The 11776-nt window shown below is 35.6% G+C and overlaps 1 long non-coding RNA gene across 1 annotated transcript; it reads left to right on the top strand.

Annotated features, from left to right (window-relative positions):
* The first annotated feature begins 210 nt into the window (after nt 1-210).
* On the top strand, nt 211-957 carry LOC149826612 (uncharacterized). The gene is made up of 2 exons (XR_016435093.1): nt 211-409; nt 744-957. It is a non-coding gene; the product is annotated as an uncharacterized LOC149826612 (long non-coding RNA).
* Nucleotides 958-11776: the final 10819 nt, after the last annotated feature.

Genomic DNA, 11776 nt, shown 5'->3' with positions numbered 1-11776 from the left:
GGGACAAATGTTCAGATGTGCATGCCCTCATAACAGGCCTTTATTGGAGTATTTTGCATGTGACATGTACCATTTTAGATATTTCTTGCTATGAATTATAGGTAGTTTTCATATTTAGGCTTGTAGCTGTTAATCTTTATGAATGTCACTTTCATAATGATTTTTCCCTCACGCTATTTATGCATGTTGAATATCAATGTTAATTTGTATCTGGTTGGAGAGGAACATGGAACATTCAATGGATGCTCCAAACCGATAGGGGTCATCCTTGGCATGATACTATGGGAGCTAAGACAAAGATGCAAATTGAAATGGTCTGATTCAGATTTGAACATGATTGATCTCTCAAGTTCAATTGTCCGTGGCGATGAGAGGACTTCTTGGAGTGCTTGTATTACTTGGCCTTAAGGTGACACCTCATCCCCTATGTATGCGATGTAACGACTATTCTTATGACAATTAAATGATTATTTTCTTTAAAAAAATGTTTCTTTCTTCCAGATTTTTTCATAGCATAGCATAGCATGTTTTCTTATCTTTTACACAAACATTTAAGCATGCCAACCCCACAATCTCTCTCTCACACACACCAAATCTTGTGATATTTCGAATCTAATTGATATGCAAGTCCCTTTCTTTTGCACCACCTGCGCGCAGCAACAATTTTATTTACCACTGTTGCCGACATCGCCAAACTCATTAACAATGGTTTTTTAATTCCGCTTCCTTCTATTCAAATGCAGTTGCAGTAGTACTCCAAATGATGTGGCTTTTTGGCAACCAAGCTTTGAGTAATGCTGCGATGGAGCACCCACACACATCTAGTGGAAACTATAATGAGTAATGCTGCGATGGAGCACCCAGACTTGACAGATGCATTTAGCAAGGTTTATTTGATAATAATTATGCCTTGGACTCAGAGAAAAAATAGATTTTTAAATTATCAATTTTGGTATATTATCGTCCGTTGATTTTTAAAGATCTTAAAAAACCTATATGTATATCATAGTCACAAATCACATGATCCAAACCTATATGCTTTCTACTAAAAAAAAGCATAGTGATCCTATCTATTGGGTCTAATCAACCAAAAAAACTCAATTTTTTTTTTTGAAAAATTAAACCTTCTATTAGGTGGGAGCATAGTGACAAAAGTTTAAAATGGCAATTTCTCGGTTGTGAATTTCACGGGAGATTTTCAACTTTATGAATATTTCTGAGTTTTTTTGGCAAAATCTTGAGAAAAATATTAAAAAATTCAATAAATTCTCAAAAAATCTAAAAAAATAGAAAAAATCAAATAAAAATAAACTAATTATACAATTAATTTTACATGTAAAAACATATATAATTTATTTTCAATTTCACTAATCATATGTAAGAAATATCAAACATCAAATGTTAATGATCATATCAAATATGTAAGAAGTATCAATTAACATGATCCTTTTAGCATGTACAATTAATGATTTTAGCATGTCCAATAAAAAAAATCCTATGAATAAGACATTGTGCTCATTTGAATCTTAATAGTTATTAGATGTTGTTTGAGGAATTTAGCATGTACAATTAGTGATCAAATAAAAAAAATCAAAATGGATTAGATTGTTTTTCAGCCTTAACAAGTAAAAGCAAATACCAAAGCATCTACTAAATGGCTTATGAGTTATGATTAACCAAGCTAGATTTTGAGTCTAAATGATCAAGAAAAAAGATTGCAATTTGGGTTATTAGAACATCACTTTTCATAAAGCAATGCACTTTCCAATGATCTCGGTGTGGTTTGAGCATATTAGAATAAACAAGGAAGATATAAATACTAAAGTGGACGTTTTGGTTAGTTTGCCTCATATATTGGAAAAGCCTCTTCATAAAGTCCAGCTCCAAACCATATCAAAATAAATTAATGAATCTACCATTTCCAGTAGTACCAATAAAAATTAAACACAAATACATAGCCTTCCTCATCTCATCTTTCTTTACTTACCTACGAAAGCAGTTTCCCCAAAAACAAAAACTTGGCAAATTCGAACGTCATAAAAACTACTATATGTGAAATCGACTAAAGAAAAACAAAGACGGAAGAAAGAAATAAGAGAGGTGGGAGTCGTGTTTGTAGTCCATTGTCACATAGGACTACATACATACATAATGGCCTTCAAGCCTCAAATTGACAAGAGAGAGAGACCACTCAACGTTAGATTCGTGATGCCGAAAACCCTTCACATCAGAACCCTTTCATCATTAGCTTTCTCAAATCCAAAGCCTCGAAAACCAAATACTATAAGGATGCAGGTCAATAGCAGTGATATATCTTGCCGCCATTGCCCTATTTCTCACTGATATATGCTTATAATGATAACAATTCTCGCCAATAAATCACAAAAAAAATTGGCCGTTGTTGAGTAATAACAACGACATTTATAGCTCATTGTTAAAAGGTGAACCGACACTAGCGAGGAATCTCACCGAAACTAGAAACACAAATAATGGTGTAACAATCTTTAACAACGAGATCCCTAGCTTGCCGTTATAGGCTACCTGTAGGTTATAACAATGATGTACTATTCTTATCGTTATAGGTTATAATGAAGAGAATTAACTTGTCGTTATAGGCTATAACGATGAGACAAAGATCTCATCGTTATAGGCTATAAACCTGTAAACAAAAAATAAAAAAATTAGTTTTCAAAAAAAGTTACATTCAACAAAAACTTGCAACAAATTTACACCCACCCACCCATATCCTTTCAAAGCCTGCAACAAATACACTTCAAATATAAACCCCCTACACCTCCTATATCATCTTCAAGCCTGCAACAAACATATATATTTCTAATATTCATATAAATCAAATTTTAATTTGTGTTATAGATGTACACATTTTTCAAGTTATGTAGCATCTTTCTTATTTAGATGCTATATAACCTTGAGAATGTATACACCCATCACAGAAGAATAAAAAAAATTAGATCATAAATAACCAAACAAATAGTTTAAAAATTGTAGTAAGAAAGAAAATTATAGTTAAACAAAGAGAGTTTAGAAATTTTATATCTAGGATGGGGGGTTTTGTTTGTGTGCATCCATGAAGGCATGCATCTCTTATCTGAACTTCCTAGTTGCTTCTCTCTTTCACTCCATTTGCTTCCATTCTTGCTCCCTTTCTGCACTTTCTCGCTCCCTTTCAGATCTTTCTCACTCTCATTCTTCTCTGTCTCTCCTTTGTTATTCTCTTAATTATTGGAGCTTTGCTTCCATCGCCTTCAGCTGAGAAGATAACTCTGAAAGTCAGACCTGGCTGCAGATGGATGGTTTGGATGGAATGACATATGTACTCATCCCCTCACATGTCTATACCGCTCTTCGAGGACTTTGACAAATACCTTTCATTGTGTCATCAATGACCTCCTTGTGAAGAAGATGAACTTTCAATTTTCACATATTACAGCTTCATCTGCACGTCGTTCATAAATGGTTATCACTAAAAAATGCTAATGTACAAAATTGAATGAATGCAACACTATAAAGTATGAGTTACTTACAAAGGTCTCTTATGGTTCGCTATAAATGAATGTCTCGCGATTTGAATGACTGTGTGTCTCTTTGTAGAATGCACTCGCCGTCAGTTTCTGCCTATCTATTTCAGTCTGTAAATAACAAATTAAGAATTTATTAGATCAAACATATTTAGCACTATACCATATAAAAAAATAAACTTAAAAAATAAGAAACTTATCCTCGTATGATACCTCTAGAGGTATGAAGATGATCCACTGGTATATAAAACTGTCTATTTTGCTCTATTCGTTGATTTTTTCTTTGACGCCTATTGTTAACCAATGGAAGAACAATTAGCAGACAAAAATCTAAAAATTTGATCATTTAATTACTTATAAATATATATTCAATATTTACCATCCCATAGTCTTTGGTGAAAAACTTACAAATAAGTTTCCACATTCTATAGTCATATCCCTCATGAGGATGTTATTTTGTTACGTCGTGATTTTCAAATTTCCGGTAATACTTGTGAAAACCTTCTCAAACCCGTGAGTATGATAGTGCACAATGCTTCTCCATGCATGCTTGATGTTTAGTTATATCCTTATCTAAATCAAACTCATAATGCACCAAATTATCAAACTATAGTTAGTAATACTTTTTTTTTATGGATTCATCTATTTATCAAAATATAGTTAGGCAATATACTTACATAAACTGCCGTATGCAGCACCATCTTCTCATCATATAAGACCTTCATCCACGAGTTGCGAGTGAGTATGACCCGCTCTTTGATGATGTACGAAAGCCTTCTAGAGAATGTGAATGAGTCTTCACCATGACTCCTTGTGTCATAGACTTGATAGTTACTAAAGTCTTTCATTGCTTGATTTGCTTGTGTGGTCTACATATTTGTTCTTCTAACATTTGTGTTGGAAAGATTCTGTAGTTGCTAATTTATAGTAATAAACAAATATTAATATGAATGTTAATAATAAATTATTAATTATACTAAAGAATTACTGAAATATTTACCTGAGGTCGTCATGGACTACTCTGAAGTTGTAGTGTCCTATGGTGTATGGGGGGGGGGGGGGACCTCTTCCTCCCTTAAAGTCGATTCAGTCTAGGTGTTCACTTTGATTGGTAGGTAGTAAACCGATCCTAAGGGAGGGAGAACGCCCACGTCCTCATCATGAATATGTCAATATCTATTAATTTCAAGAAAACAATATTAGATCAGACTAACTATATAATTGAATCATACAATAATATTCACTATCTAAGTTAACATACATTATAATCTTCACATCGAAATATTTATCAATCATCATTTGAATCATCTTGGTGTAACGACTTGAATCAACCCCTCTGCAATCGGCCTCTTGATATGCGTTGTTGTCTTGTTCTTCGTTCTGTTCAACTAAAGATGGTAGAATCTCATACATATTTCTTGGTATTATCTTATACCCTATATGTATTTCGCTATTAGTGGGATCTCTAATATAAAATATTTGCATAGCTTGAGGGAATAAAATAAAGAGATCCTCCTGGTATGTTGGGTGAGGTATGTTGACACGTGTAAAGTATTGGTCCTTACACATGTATATATTATCAAACCAATCATATCTATAGATATATACCCAATTTTGTCTTATATATTTAAATTTGATAATATCTTTTAAAATATTCTAATAGTCTATATTAGTCTTTCCTACATCGTCTGCACATGTAACCATTATCGCACTATTCTGAGAACTACGGTTTTGACCTCAAGACTGTGTATGAAATCTGATTCTATTCACATCACAAGTTTGATAGGACTATGAATCATGCTCAAGTCCTCTTGCAAGACTTCATAATTTTAGAGAAGCATCCTCGTTATTATGTAGAAACTAACTTGTGAACTCTTAGTCATGTCATATTGTAGCTTTTTTAACATTGTTGCATAAGCCATGAATTATCTGCTTATATTTCCTGCATTATATATATATATATATATATATATATATATATATATATATATATATATATATATATATATATATATATTGGTGAAACTGTGTAACAACTATCATATTAGGTATAATTTATAACCATAATCTGGGATACACATATTTGATATGGCTCACATTCATCGAGTTGTCCAACACATACTGATGAACTCTCACACGTTCTAAATATAAAAGTATAGTTGGTAAACTGCCTCTGGCTTTCACGCGAATGCCATATGAGAATACATACAAACCAGGTGTCTTTACCATGATGGTCCTATCATCATGCCAATCCTGACAGATAAATTTAATATTAATACCACTAAGATACATTGAGCAAAATGTCATACATTCTATTGAAATATATGTCTCAGCAATGGAAGCTTCAGTTGTGCTTTGTTTCTCATAGTTCTCTTTAATCTACCAAAGAATCTCTCGATCGGATACATTCAACAATATTGTACTAATTTAGCAAGTTCGACCTCATATGGTAGATGAATGGTTATGTGCACCATGATGGTAAAAAATGTGGGTGAAAATATCTTTTTCAAAATGCATAAGATTACTGGAATATTTTCCTTCATCTACGTTAAAGCATTTCTTCTCAACGTTCTGGCACATAACAATATGAACATATCGCTCAAACGGATTAAGGGCATGTCGATTGTCTTCTTAGATATCCTTAATCTGCAATAGGAAGTAGGCGATGGAAGAAGACGTAGCTATCATGACTCTTCATTCTAAAAAATTTAGCATCATTTATGTTTACGCATCACCCAATATTAGATGCATAGTCGTCGAAAAACTTCACATCCTTCAATCAATCAAAAACTCCTTATGCTTACTAAAAAATGTGTATTGTGCATGTGATTTTTTTGGTGTTGCATCGCTTTTGTCTAACTGTAGGTGATGACGTATCTTTTTGAGTCTTAAATATTCTTATGCATTTTTTTTATCCTTTGTTTTCTCCTTGACATCGAGTTGTATATATAAGATATTTTCATATATGTTTTTCTCAATATGCTTTACATCTAAGTTGTGTCTTAGCTTCAGTGATAACCGATATGACAACCAAAAAAATATATTTTTTTGTTTAATTTATGTATAGTTGGTTGTCATCACGTTCTTTTCTTTTTTCACCAACCCATACTTTTCTGAAATCAACAATAATGTTACTTAATTGTACCTCCAGTTCAGCTTCAGATAATTTATTTGGTGGCTCTCTAAGCTCCATTTTACCGTTGAATTCCTTCTTTTGATGACATCATGGGTGATCATGTAGTAAGAATCAATGGTGTGCTATGTAACACATCTTTCTGCTGAACTTCAAGCTATCTGATCTTGTATTGACGTTGCAAACTAAACACACAAGCTTCTCCTTCATAGACCACCCGAATAAGTTGGCATGTGCTAAAAAATCATTGATAGTCTAAATTACCATCACTCATATTTGAAATATTTCTTTAGTTGATGCATCGTACATGCTAATGCCTCCATCCCATAACTCTTGCAAATCTTTGATTAACAGCTGCAAGTAAACATTTATGTCATTTTCAGGTATCTTTGGTCTAAGAATGAATAAAAAAAGTTGTATGAAATGATCTTTTATATACATCCATGGAGGCAGATTATACAACAATAATACTACGGGCTACATGCTGTATGACCGACTCCAATTTTTGAATGGATTGGAATCGTTGCTTGCCAAGCCTAGATGGACATTGCAAGGTTCTGCCATAAATGATATTGGTTTTTTGTCAAACTCCTTCTAAACTACAAAATTTGATGGATGAATTAATATGTTCTCATCACTTGCACGTCGGGTCTTGTGCCACCTCATAGCTGATGTTGTTTTCATTGTCATGAACAAGCGCTGCAACCTCGACTTTACGGAAAAATATTATAACACCTTTTAAGAAACTTTTTTTATTTGCCTATATGTAGTTTTCATCTTAAAGCATTGCACTTTGGGCACATTTAGTTCTTCTTATGCTCCTAAAAAAGCACATAGTAATTCACATATGCATCTATCTTTATGTATCAAAGTAGGTGCGATTTATAAATTTATTTGCCTCATAATAAGAGTGACATTCTTTTCCACTCGAAAAACACCTCCTTCAACAAATCAATCAGCACGTCGAATGATTTGTTACTCCAATTGTTTATTGTTTTGATATGTAACAACTTGAGAATGAAAGCTAGTTTTATTAACTTTATACAACCTCAATATAGATCATTCTGGGCATCACCCATTAAGTTTTGAAGGACCTTGTGTTTGCCACAATCATTTGAAGTTGGATCCAAAGTTGTCCCCAAAACAACGTCGTCCAACATTTCTTTGACCCGATCATGAACCTCTGACGTATCCTCGCTCTCATCATGATGTACATGCACTACATCTACATGGGTTTGGGCCACACTGACATGGGGTTGAATATATTTTGGACTGAAATGACATCCAATCAAGTGTAGTTTGATCGGTCGTAGAACTTTAAATTTTGTATTATTGCAATCCTGACATGGGGCATCACATCCTACCAGTAAAATCAACATGAGCATATGATACTTCAAGGAATCGATCAATTCCAGTCACTACAAGAAAAATGTTAATTAGCAACTATAATTTATGACGGAAATAATCCATCGCAAATTTGTGACGGATTAGCTAGAGAAAACTAGTCATCCCTAAAATTAAAATTAATTGCAAAATTAGCAATGGAAAATTCTGTCTCAAAATCCATCGCTAATTAACGATGGCTTAGCAACAGAAACATTATGTCTCAAACTCTGTTGCAACTTCGCGACGGATGAGCGACATAATTTTTTCGTCGCTACTCTATCACTAATTAGCGACAAATTTTTTTTGTCGCTACTTTTCGATATAAAATGGCCCATCTAGGGTGCGGCATTCTCTCTCTCTCTGATTACCCCCAAATCGATCGGAGCTGCGCCACCGCCGTATCTGTGAGCCCTCTCTCCCACTCACCGTATTCTGGCCACCCAACCCAGTGACCCCCACTCCACGTTCGGCCCTCTCAGGTGATCGCTTCCCCCCCTCTTCATTGTCTTCATCTTTATCTTCTTTCTTATCGGCTCTCTCCTCTCTCTTTTTCTTTGCTGGAGACACCGACAGGAGGTCGACGACCTCCTGCCTCCCCTTTCCATTTCAGGTAGGTGGACCAGAGCCACCTTCGTGGGTGGCTTTGGGTCTTCCAGGAGGGAGGTGCTGAGCACCTCAACCCCTCATTGTCTCCCTCTTTCATTTCGGTCGGTAGAAGCAATGCCCTTGCCACTATTGGGGTTCCTTCGGCAGGAGCTTTGCTCCTGTCCCTCTTTTTTCTCTCTACAGACAGGGTTCCCCCCTTGTACTTGCCTTTCCCCCTCTTCGAATGTGTCAGGCAAGGGCTTCGTCCTTGCCTCCTTGTACTTTGCTCAGGTAGGGGCCTTGCCCCTGCCATTTGAACCTTCTGTCAGGCAGGGCAGTCACCCTGCCTCTCGATCCTCGCCCCTATCGTTTCCAGATTCTGACAAGCAGATGCGAAGCCCCTGCCCCTCTATTTTCTGTCAGGTGGGAGGGGTGTTGGGTCCCCTGCTTCCTTGTCCTCTTTTCTGGCTGGGGTTTTTGCCCTGCCTCCTCCTGACCCGTGGACAGGCAGGGGTTGTCAGTCAAGGGCAAGGCTCCTGCCCGCTCTAATTTTTGTCTGGCAAGGGCGAGGCCCCTACTGCTTTTGGATTTTCGGCAAGGGAGGGGGCTTCTCCTCCTACCCCTCTTCGTTTCCTCGTTCGGTAGTGGCCTATCCCCTGTCGTTGCCCCTTCTTGATTTTTTCTTTTTATTTTTAACATATAAACATGATCGTACCTTCACAGATTGCGCATCGAAGCACGCTCCGACCAATTTGGGGGTAATCAGAGAGAGAGAGAGAGAGAGAGAGAGAGAGAGAGAGAGAGAGAGAGAGAGAGAGAGAGAGAGAGAGAGAGAGAGAGATCACTAGGTTGTATGATAGATACTCAAAGTGAGTTTGTACATACACTGAATTCATACCACAGGCACAACGTAGAAATATAGTATTTTATTTTGTATACTTGTGCTTTGCAGGTGCGTAGCTGAGTTAATTGCATGATGCTTAGTGCTAAGCATTACATGCGGCTAAAAAATACCATGCAAAAAGAAATAAGAAAAATGCAAAGGCAAAAGCTTGCAAATCGGGTAAATACCCGTGGTGAGTAAGTGATGTAAGCGCATCACAGGTTATTTATTTTCTTGGATGCAACACTTTCCTGCTCACACACTCACTTAGTTATGGATATTTAGGACTGTTTTGCTGGAGTTTGGAGATCATGTTGAACATGATTTGAATGTATGAGAATAGAAATGCTCTTATTTTTATAGTTCGGAGACCATGCTAGTCATGGTTGTAGTTAGCGGGATATTGGAGTGTGTTTGTTGTAGGTACATGTTTGACATTATTGTGATATGAATGATTGAATGTATTACAATGTTTGACATGACTATCTATGCATGCATGAAGTTATTTTCGATTTGATTATACATTCCATGTGAAATTATATCATAAAAACATGCTTAAAATGAATGTATCATGTTTGTGAATGTAATTTCATCATTCTAAATATCCTTACATCCACCATCAATGTATGATAAATTAGATATTTTCTTTATCATATCATTATTATGATTATCTTTTAACCAGTTAAAATAATATCTGCAACATCATAGGATAAAATAGCTGCAAACCGTAAGATAGTTAATAATGAGGTATCACTTGAATATATGGATGATGTTGACAGTTTTATTGAATTTGCAATGACAAATATCAGTACAGTAGATCCTACCAGTCAGATCAGGTGCCCCTGCACGATGTGTAAGAACAATCAATTTGTAGAACCTCATAACGTTAGACATCACCTATACAATAAGGGTTTTGTCAGTGGTTATCAGAATTGAATGCTTTATGGTGAAGAATTTTAGAATAATTTTGACGCACAGGTGGATATGGTGCACGATAATCCATATGTGGATTTGATATTTGATGTTGCAAGACCAAAACTTTCTTTTGCTATGGGTCCTAGTGATGTACCAACTGGGGTAGAGGAAGAAACAACAAATGATGCAACTAGTAGATTTTATGACTTACTTAGAGATGTTGATGAGCCACTGTAGAATGGTTGCGAGAGTCACACTATCTTGTCTGCAGTTCTTCAACTACTGAATTTGAAGTCAGAGTATAATTTAAGTCAATCATGTTTTGACCGTCTGTGCTCTATTGTGAAGGGTATGTTGCCCAAAGATGAGAATTTGCCACAAAATTTCTACCATGCGAAGGTTATGGTTAACGCTCTAGGTATAGGGTATCAAAAGATAGATGCTTATCCAAATCACTGCATGTTGTATTTCAAAGATCAAGAAAATTGCAGATTATGTCTGTCATGTGGGCATCCTCGGTTCAAGCCAAAGACAAGGGGCAATGCTATTACGAGGTCAAAAGAAGTACTATACAAGTCACTCTATTACTTCCCTCTCACCCCTAGATTGCAATGACTGTATATGTCTTCGAGGACAACTAAACACATGAGATGACATGCAAATAAAGTTTGACATGATGAAAACAAGATCACACATCCTGTTGACGCGGAAGCTTGAAAGCACTTTGATCATACTCATCAGACCTTCGCAATGGAAGTGAGAAATGTTAGGCTCGGTTTATGTACAGATGAATTTAATCCATTTGGGGTAGATCAACCCCATACTCGTGTTGGCCGGTATTTGTCACCCCATACAACCTTCCTCCAAACTTGTGTATGAAGCGTCAAAATCTTTTCTTATCTCTATTTGTAATGCTTCAAATATTGAACTCAAATTTTTTTGGAATAATTTTTTTTTTCTAAAACAACAACAAAAATATTTTATTACTTCCTCAATCAATTTATTTGGGCGGGTTATAGGTGATAGCACTAACTCAATAACATTAGGTGAATTAAAACCTTGCCTTGGAATCTTACAAGTTATAAATTACAAACTTAATGAATTTTTTAAAGTCAGAGTTCCTCAGGACATCCACAGAAGATATGGTCACATGGCACTGTCCGCAGCGACAACCACAATTACTCGTATTTATCTGTTTTCTGAAAATAATAATTCAGAAGGGGTCAGACTACCCCGTCTGAGTAAGAAACATAATATCTATATGAATGTGCACAGTGTCATGTGTAGAAATATATGTGCAACACATTTATATAGAATTAATAAACATTTAAACAA

This window comes from Nuphar pumila, chromosome 10 (genome assembly GCF_984573655.1).
Source record: "Nuphar pumila chromosome 10, dmNupPumi1.hap1.1, whole genome shotgun sequence".
NCBI lineage: Eukaryota > Viridiplantae > Streptophyta > Magnoliopsida > Nymphaeales > Nymphaeaceae > Nuphar > Nuphar pumila.
The sequence above is the reverse complement of the archived record's forward strand: the minus strand, read 5'-3'. Positions and strand labels throughout refer to the sequence as shown.